The sequence below is a fragment of the Antechinus flavipes genome, chromosome 4, assembly GCF_016432865.1.
Source record: "Antechinus flavipes isolate AdamAnt ecotype Samford, QLD, Australia chromosome 4, AdamAnt_v2, whole genome shotgun sequence".
Taxonomy (NCBI): Eukaryota; Metazoa; Chordata; class Mammalia; order Dasyuromorphia; family Dasyuridae; genus Antechinus; species Antechinus flavipes.
The window spans coordinates 214,501,007-214,510,235 of record NC_067401.1 but is presented as its reverse complement, the minus strand read 5'-3'; the positions used below and the strand labels follow the sequence as shown (position 1 = coordinate 214,510,235).

At 33.4% G+C, this 9,229-nt stretch overlaps 1 protein-coding gene across 2 annotated transcripts in view; it reads left to right on the top strand.

Moving 5' to 3' along the window:
• The first annotated feature begins 712 nt into the window (after nt 1–712).
• LOC127561834 (cysteine-rich secretory protein 2-like) overlaps nt 713–9,229 on the top strand; it is a 45,307-nt gene continuing 36,790 nt past the window's right edge. Inside the window, exon 1 of one of the 2 annotated variants that reach the window (XM_051997126.1) lies at nt 713–805. The gene's annotated coding sequence lies outside the window, so the exon portion shown is untranslated. The remainder of the gene's footprint in view (nt 806–9,229) is intronic. The other variant, XM_051997124.1, reaches the window with a different exon arrangement.

The window sequence follows — 9,229 nt, the reverse complement described above, 5'->3', positions numbered from 1 at the left end:
TTATCAATTCCTCTACTAACCACACCCAACATTGAAGACTTTATCATTAATAGTCTCCCATAGCCATAAAAGGGGCATTAGAAATCAATCCTTTCCTGAGAAAGATTATTTTGATTAGAGAACCAGTCACTTTCAATTTTCACATCACCCCCCCAACATATTCAATTTAGTAGATTAAGGACATCTAGCTATGAAGGAAACAATTCAAATAAATAACACAATATTACTCTGAAGGCACAATAAAATAATTGTTATAGAATATATTATTCCTCAAAACAAAGTGGTAGTATATGTTTATATTATTATATTAAATATATTGTTATATAAATATGTTATATGTAATAAAAATAACAAATTTTGAAAAAGTTTAAAGTATTCAATGAAAAAATATGAATATTAAAAACAAAATATATGAATCATTCATGACAAAACAAAGCTGAACAAGTCATTCAACTTGCAAGAAAATTAAATAATAACAATTTTTAAGGAGAGGCTAAACAATGACTAAATCATCTTGGATTTCTAGAGTTTTATTGTTATAATAATAAATTTTATTGAAAGTTGAATGAAAGAACAAAAAGAAATCATCAAGGGACAAACAGAACATAAGAATCTGTAGATATAATCTTAAAGGATCAAGAGAAGAGAAGAAGGAAGTTACTTAACATTCAGGCTAAATTTCATACCTCATTAAAAATGAAACAATATATTTTGGAATAGGGATAACACAATGAAGACATGTGAAGTGGTTAAAAAGCCAGAAGAGACAGAAGGGAACAGAAGCTATATTCCATCCAGCCTGAAGGTGAGTAGAGAAGTAATTTATTTTGATTTTCAAAATTATTGGGTACCATAAGCAATTAGAATAAGAGAAATGGAAAAATATAACCAAGATGGTAAGATATTAAAAATGGAGCTTCCTTGAGAAAGGAATAGGAATCCTGTTAAAGAATGTATAATATTGAGATGAAGGAAAGAAATACATATATTTAGTAATTGACAGATGCCATACAATTAAATTCACTTGGCAGATATAGGCATAAGAGAAGGCCACCTCCTGTACGTAAGTATAATCCTTAGGACTTCATTTTATCCTACAAGTTATGTATGGCTGAGATTTTGAGCAAGGCTTAGGCAACAGATTATGTTGCTGCTGTAGTTTGTCCTTTGTTCTCCTAGTGCAATGACACATGAATGAGTTTGATTTGAGTAAAGAAGGGCTGTATAAAGTCACCAACCTCACTTTCTCCTCTAGAACCATCTGGGTTCAACAGGAAGACCTATATTAGGATGACTGGAGATGGCCCTGGGTACAGTGGAAGGCCTTGGCCTTTTTAAGCTAAGGTCTTAAACAGGTCTCAGTTTGACTGAAGCAATCCCCAATCAGAGATTAAACCCAAGTAAGAAAAAGAAAAGCAGAGAATGGGAGACCCTAAGGTTTCCAGCCAAAATAGAAACATTTGCTATTTCCATTCACTCTGTGCCTGATTGGGCCTAATTAATGACCAAATGGTATTTCTCCTGGGAGCTATTTTTCTATGAGAATCAGAGTAGTTTTAATTTTAAGGCAAGGTCCGTAAGAAAGAAATCTAGCCTATAACCCCAAGCTGTAGTGTAATATTTCAGCAATCAAAATTTATCTTCCTTTGGATGGAGCCTCCACAGGATAGAGTATAATACTCTATGTGGGTAGAGCCACTATTTCCAATGCTGATCTTTCAACTGTAGCTTGGAAAATGCTTGCTGGAATTTTCCTCTTTTCTTGTGACTGACAGAATTCCAATCCTGGGACTCCTAACTCCATATGTATCAGAAAGGGGGGGAACCTGAGGACTTCTAGATACTTATTCCACTTTTACTGTTCCTTATATACTGCCAAGAGAATGCAGCCTGCTACTGTTCCTTCTTTTTGAACTGTTGAACTGGGAACTAAAGGGACAAGTAAAGGTATACCTGAACTCTCCACCAGACTTTATGGTCTTTCAGAAACCTATAGAACTATATTTCCATATAGGGACAAAGACATAGGGAAAGGTCACAGCAATTGACCAAGTTAGTTGTACAAAACAAGATGGTGAGCCACTGAATTGATAAAATGGTAAAAAAAAAAAAAAAAAAAAAAATCACTCCCAAACAAGCAGTAAGTATGCATGCTTAATGAGTTAATTAATGTTAACTTCTCCTCCTCAAAGGAGGAATTTTCCACCATTTTTGAACATGGGCTATATGATGAGAGAGGGGGAATATGGCAATGGGAGGACCAAGAAGTCTGTCATCCCCAGCCAATTGGCATGATGTGGCAAGGATCTTGCACTTCAAAATAGGAAATAAAAGGTTCTTCTATAAGCATAGATCTGCCCCTGGGTGGATTGCCTATTTCTTGTAAGAACCATAAGTAAAGCAACTTATTTCACACATTCTTGAGTCTTTTTTTAAATCTTTATAGCATATTTCTAACAGTCTGAAGACTACTCTGAGGAGCTAGCAATGATTTCTTATCTATTTCTAGCTGAGCCACAAGTACCAAGAATCCTAGTTAGAGCTTGTGAATTGATGATACCAATTTATGGGATTGTACTGGCCCAGAGTTGGGGAGAATAAAAGAAGTACTGCTTTTGAGCTCATGATCAAAAGCCCTGGATTTCACCTGACTTATTATTTCTCCTTTATTTCAAAGAGTACCAATAATATCAAAGGCAATGTCTTGACTTGTTCGTGAATTGGATTTAAGTGAGGCAAAGCAGCATAATCATCTGCCTCACTCTCTTCCAGAAAAATTGAAATCAAGTAGCAAGACAAAAGTGAAGATGAATAGCGATGGCTTTGTCATCTTCAGTGTCTAACCAAGCTGTAAGCACTCCACAATGCTTGCTTCATTTACCTTCATAGCTTTTAAAACAAGTTATTCTCTTCTTCCTATCATGCCAGTCTTTACTTGGTTGGAGTAATTCAATGGATAGAGTACTGAGCCTGGAATCAGGAAGACCTGAGTTCAAAACCAACCTCAGACACTTCCTAGCTGTGTGACCCTGATCAAGATCTGTTTGCCTTAATCCACTAGAGAAGGAAATGGCAAGCCATTCCAGCATCATTCCCAAGGGGAAAAAAAAAAAAAAAAAACATGCACAGTATTAGTGTGCTGTGATCCACAAAGTCACAAAGAGTTAGATAGGTTTGAACAACTATCAATCTATAGACTTAGAGATTTACCTTAAGGAGAGGTGGGGAATTACTTACTCTTCAGGAAAAGTAGCCTGCTGATAGCTAAGAATATTTTTCATATTTAAATGGTTAAACACACACACACATACACAAGAATATTTTGAGATATGCAAAAACTATATGAAATTCAAATTTCAGGGTCCATAAATAAAGTTTATTTGGAATACTGTCATGCTCATTCATTTACAAGTTGTCTATTATTACTTTTCATGCTACAAAAGCAGAATGGAGTAGTTGCAACAGAGACCACATGTGGTACTCTCATCATTTCACACTGCTGCTCAACAAACTACAAATCACTATGATGAGGTTTTTAACTCAGCAGCATTTCAAGTGTATGCATATTAACTTACTGAGACATTTTATTCTATTTACTTATTTTTATTACTAGCACACATCATATCAAAATAAGAAAAGAAGAGGGAGAAAAAGTTCTATTGAACTTTTTGAGCTACAAGTTAAGATTGAAATTTTCTGAATGAAATCTACTTTCGGCCAAAATTATGTAACATTAACTAACTTTAAACTTAGGTTTTGTTGTAACTGATATTTTTTAAAGAATTAAAACTAAAATTATAAGTCAAAACATTCTTAAATGCAAGACTTACATTGTGGTAATATCGATTCATTGTTAATTAACATTGTTTTTATCACAGGTAATTTAAACACGTCTTGTGATATCAAAGTCAAAATGAGAAAAAGCAATATGTCCATTCCTGCACAAATTTGCAATGAATATATATTTTTAGAGCTCAAACTATAGTTACAGAAACTTTTTTCAGAACTTGACCCAAACACATAAAGAACTGACAAATTTCAGAATCCACTTTATGTTATAATTAAGGAATTCCCATTTAAACTTCAATTGAAAATTATTTAACTTCCATGTAATGACATACAAAAAAAATAAAATATCAAGTAGAAAATCTGATTCTATAAATGCCTTTCATGTAATGCACACATTAAATTAATATGATCAGTTTATAGATTGACACTACTATTTGGCAGTATCTATGTGAAAAGATTTTCAAAAATGAAATGCATTAATTCTCATTACAATCAGCACTGTTTGTTTTTCAGTTGTTTCTGATTCTTCATGAGCCCATTTGGGGATTTCTTGGCAGAGATGCTAGAATAGTTTGTAGTTTTCTTTTTCCAACTCATTTTTACATATAGGAAAACTGAGGAAAGCAAGATTTAGAAATTTACCCAAGATCACACAATTTGTAAGTGTCTAAGAAAAGATTTGAACTCAGGGAGATAAATCTTCTTAATGTCAGGCCCTGCCCTCTGTCATTTGTACCACCTAGCTGCCTTCACATTAATAGATGAGCATTTGCAATTAATTTTGATGATAGAGAAAACAAACTTTGAATCCTAGTTAATCAAAATTTTAGCCTACTGGAAAAAAAGTATTTTACTTTCATTAATAGATTATATTACAAAAATTTTCTACTTGATCATGACCATCATCATCATCATCATTATCATTATTATTATTACATCCTGAATTTCACCATTAAAAATTTGCGAGTTTTTTTTTTCTCTTTTGTTATATATGTATCTAGGTGATATTCTTGATTTTGTTTCTTAACTTACATACCCCATATATTTATTATTTGCTCATTTGCAGACAAATAATTTGTTTTCCCCTGGCTTAGAGCAGGGGTTCTTAAACTTTTTCTTCTTGCCACTTTTCACCAGAGAAATTTTTATGCTACCCTAAGGTATATAGGTATATAAAATAAGTATTCAAATCAAACATTTACTGATAAATTATAAAGAAATTTATTTTAAAACAATTCTTTGGTGTACATTTACCATTTATTAAAGACAAAAGCAAATTTGCATACTAATGAGATGGATGTGCTTATTTATTTTTATATAAAAATTAAATTTTGGAAGTATATTTGATACTTTTTATTATTGCCAAATTTTTCATGATTTCTATTTTGTATGGGGACAAGACCTACAGTTTAAGAAGCTTTGGTCTAAAGAGTTGGGATGGTATGTGACTTAATTAACAAAAATAGAATGTCTCAGAAGTGGGATTTGAAAGTAGGTGTTTCTAGATCATCTTTCTATCTACCTCAGCCTTGTTGCCTGTCATAAATACAAAATATACACAAACAAAATATTAAATGTGTGATGATATTAATAATTGGGGACAGCAAGGTGATGTGTTAGATGGAGTGCCTAGCCTGGAGTAAAGAAGACTCATCTCCCTGATATTAAATCTGGCCTCAGACACCTACTAATTATGTGACCCTGTACAAATCACTTAGCTCTATTTGCTTCAATTCCTCATCTATTAAATAAGCTGAAGAAGGAAATGACAAACCACTCCAGTATTTTTACCAAGAAAATCTCAGATGTGGTCCCAAAAAGTTAGATACAACTGAAATGAATAAACCAAAACAACATGAACAATTAAGGTAGATACATAGGTAATAGAAAATACATCTATTGAATCATAAAAATCATAGACTAAGAATCAGAAGGGGTTGTAGAGGTCATCTAATTGAGCTTCCCTTGAATTTGGGAGCCAAAGTAGAATATTGAACAAAAACCGACAAAGCTTCAATATAGCAAAACAAAACAAACAAACAAACAAACAAACAAATCAAGTAAATATAGAGAAATTCCAATTAATAGTATATTCATCCTTTCTTTTTGTAAAAGAAAACCAAAAGGACATATATTTCACTCAACTTCTGACTCTAATATGACAGAAATGCATGATTCAAGAACCAAGATAGGTATAGGGTATGTTTTCCCAAAATCCAAATGGAGGTTGATCCACACTATTTTTGTTATGTGTGATTAATTCTTTTTCTCTCTCTGTCTCTCTCAACCCCATTCACTCCCTCCTCCCCCACCCACTTCCTGCCCCCTGCCTTTTTTTCCCCCACTCCCCTCCAGATTTCCTGATTTTGTGGTACTTCTTTACAAAAACAAAGAGATCAAGAGTACATTCCCATAAATTATTCAAACCAGGAAGAATCAGGAAGTTTGTTCTCTCAGGGATCTCAATCTAGTTTTAAAACTAATTCAATTTGTATTAAGTCCTATAAGCTTTGAATAAACATGCAAACTTTTTAAATGCTACGCAATTACCATCTACTTTTCTGCCAAGTTTCAGGACTTGTGACTAATCCCAAAAGGGCTAGATAACAAAATCTTTGTTCTGAAGTGACCACCTATTTACTACTCACAAAACATTCTCTGATTTGATGCCAAGTTGGAGACATTGAAGGGGGGAGGGGAGAAGGAATGAATGACAAAGAGAAAGCCCTTCTCCTCCACTGTATTACCCCCTCTACCCTCACAACTCTTACCAAATTATTGAGTATAAATGATATGAATTTTTTCTCACATTTAGTAGCCCTTTAGATAGATAGATAAATGAATGGATGGATGAAAATATATCTATCTATATCTATATCTATATCTATCTATAAATATAAATATATATTCATATTTATTGAAAGAGAGACAGAGAATTTTTAGAGGCACCTAGCAGTGAATCGAGCACCAGGTCTGGAGTCAGGAAGATTATCTTCTTTAGTACAAATCTGACCTCAGACACTTACTAATGTTGGGCTAGTGACCCTAGGCAAATCACTTGAACCTTATTTATTTCAGTTTTCATATATGTAAAATGAGCTGGAATAGGAAATGACAAACTACTCCAGATCTGTTACCAAAGAACTTCAAATGAGGTCATAAGCCATTGGAAATAACTAAACAACAATTTTTAAATTTATTTTTTTAGGCTGCAGGAAGCTAGTAATGTAGCAGAGAGTTCCAGGCCTAGAGTCAGAAAGAAGTAACTATACAAAAGGGTAATGTTGGGCAAAATTAGAGAAGCAATGTAGGGTATTATATAGTGATTTGAATAAGAGTCAGGATCACTTGGATTCAAATCATGCCTTTTACCTATACAATGTAATCCTAGAAAACTCATTTAAACTCTGATGGCCATAATCAATGCTTTAAACCTGTAAGTTATACAGTTGACAATCTGAATTGATAAAGGAGGGTCCTACATGAGAAAATTCAGTAAATGAATTGGTTAGAGACTGTTCAAGGACCAATAAAAATTAACATATTTGCCATGTCTGACAACATATATCTATTTATGAACTTATAGTTTACCACTTCTCTCTCTATTGAAATGGAGACATATTTCATTCTGAGTCCTCTGAAGCTACTAAATTCTAAAAATTGTTCCCACCCTTCTGATTCCTTTCCTATCCATCTAAACTTGCCTGAATTCTTCAGTTACCACTTTTCTTAATAGTCAAGTGTCGTAATTTATTCAGCCATCAACAAATCAATAAACATCTATTTTAGTGAAAAGTATCACTTTTATTTTTATTTTACTATTGTTATAATTTGTTAAAAATATGCAAGCCTTTCCCCTCTATTTTTCCCAGGCTGTTTGCTGTGTTATTTAATGTGCTCATAGAAATAAGAAGAAATGAGAAATATACATTTTTTCTCAGAAAGATTGGCCTAGGAGTAAAGATAGCAAGACAGAGAAAGAGAAAGAGGACTGGTGTTATATGCATTAATTCTTATTGAAGAAACAGCAATTAATAAAAGGATACAGATAGAAAAATCATGAGCAATTAATAAAAGAATACAGATAGAAAAATCATGTTATTAGGAAAAGGTGTGTTGTATGTATCCACTACCTTTGAATAAAGGGAGATAGTAATACCAAGGACAGCGCACAATGTCTAGATTCAGGCAGGTTTGAGTTCAAAACTCACTTCAGACATTAACAAATCTGTAAGACTGGAGCTTATCACCTAACCTATATCGGCCTCAATTTCTTCTACCTTAAAAGGGGTATAATAGTTATATCTACCTGTATGGCATCTGTGAAGATCAAATGAGATAACATTTGTAAAGTGCTTACTACAGTGCCACACACAGAGGCCACACTTTAGTACATCTCAGGAGATGGATTAAACTATATTGAGGGCAACAAATAAGCCTCAGACCCATTGGTGAGTTAGAACAATGTCTACCCCAAGCAGAATGGATCTTCTACCAGCAGAATGTGTGGATCAGAATAATTTATTTCAACTGCCATGAAGGTATCTGATCAGGCAGTTCAGACATTGAAGATTCCAATGTCATCCAGTACATTCTGGATCATTGCCAACAGTCCTGACTTTTGTCTTGCTACTGGAATTAGATGATTCTAGAAGAGAGATTGAGACTAATCACATGTATAAATAAAGACATCACCCATGATGTCATAGGCCCTCTTCAAAAATGAAGAACAATATACAAAGTACATACTAAGCAGTTAATGAGGGCTTGTTTTTTTTCTTCTTGTCTTTCTTCCTTTTTTCTCCTTCTTTCTTTTTCTTCTCTCCCCCATATTCCTTCTCTTCTTTCCTTCATTTACTTCTTCTTTCCTACTTTTTAAGACTGTGAAACTTGGGGAGCAAGCTTTCCATGAACAGTTCAAAACATACTCCCGAGGAAGAGTCGGGAGAACAAAAGAACTTCCATGTATATTCAATAACTATAAAAATGCTACCATAGCAACAGAGAATATTGCTATCCATATCTAAAAAATTGCTCATGAGTTCCCCTTGGTGGTTAAACTAGTCATATTTTTATGGTGGTGGTATTATAGGAAACTTCACTCCTGTAACTTTCTTGCATACTTATATAATTGCTTATAATGTCTGGCATTATGAACTTTGGGCTTTTAATAAATGTACTTTGATGTGGGTAACTCATTTAAAAAAGAAAGAAAAGAAAATATAAAATTTTCTCTCAATAAAAAATGTTAACTAGAACAAGGTCACAGCTAGAGTATAGTAGTTCTCCAAGAAACTTCCTTTTAGTATGTCAACTGCACTCTTTAGATATTTTTCCACCACCTGGGAAGAAATCTAAATGTGCAATGTTTTAGAATTCTCCATTGCCAGTTTTCACAGCCCTGTTTCCAATAAGAATAAGTCCATATGTCTTTACTAAT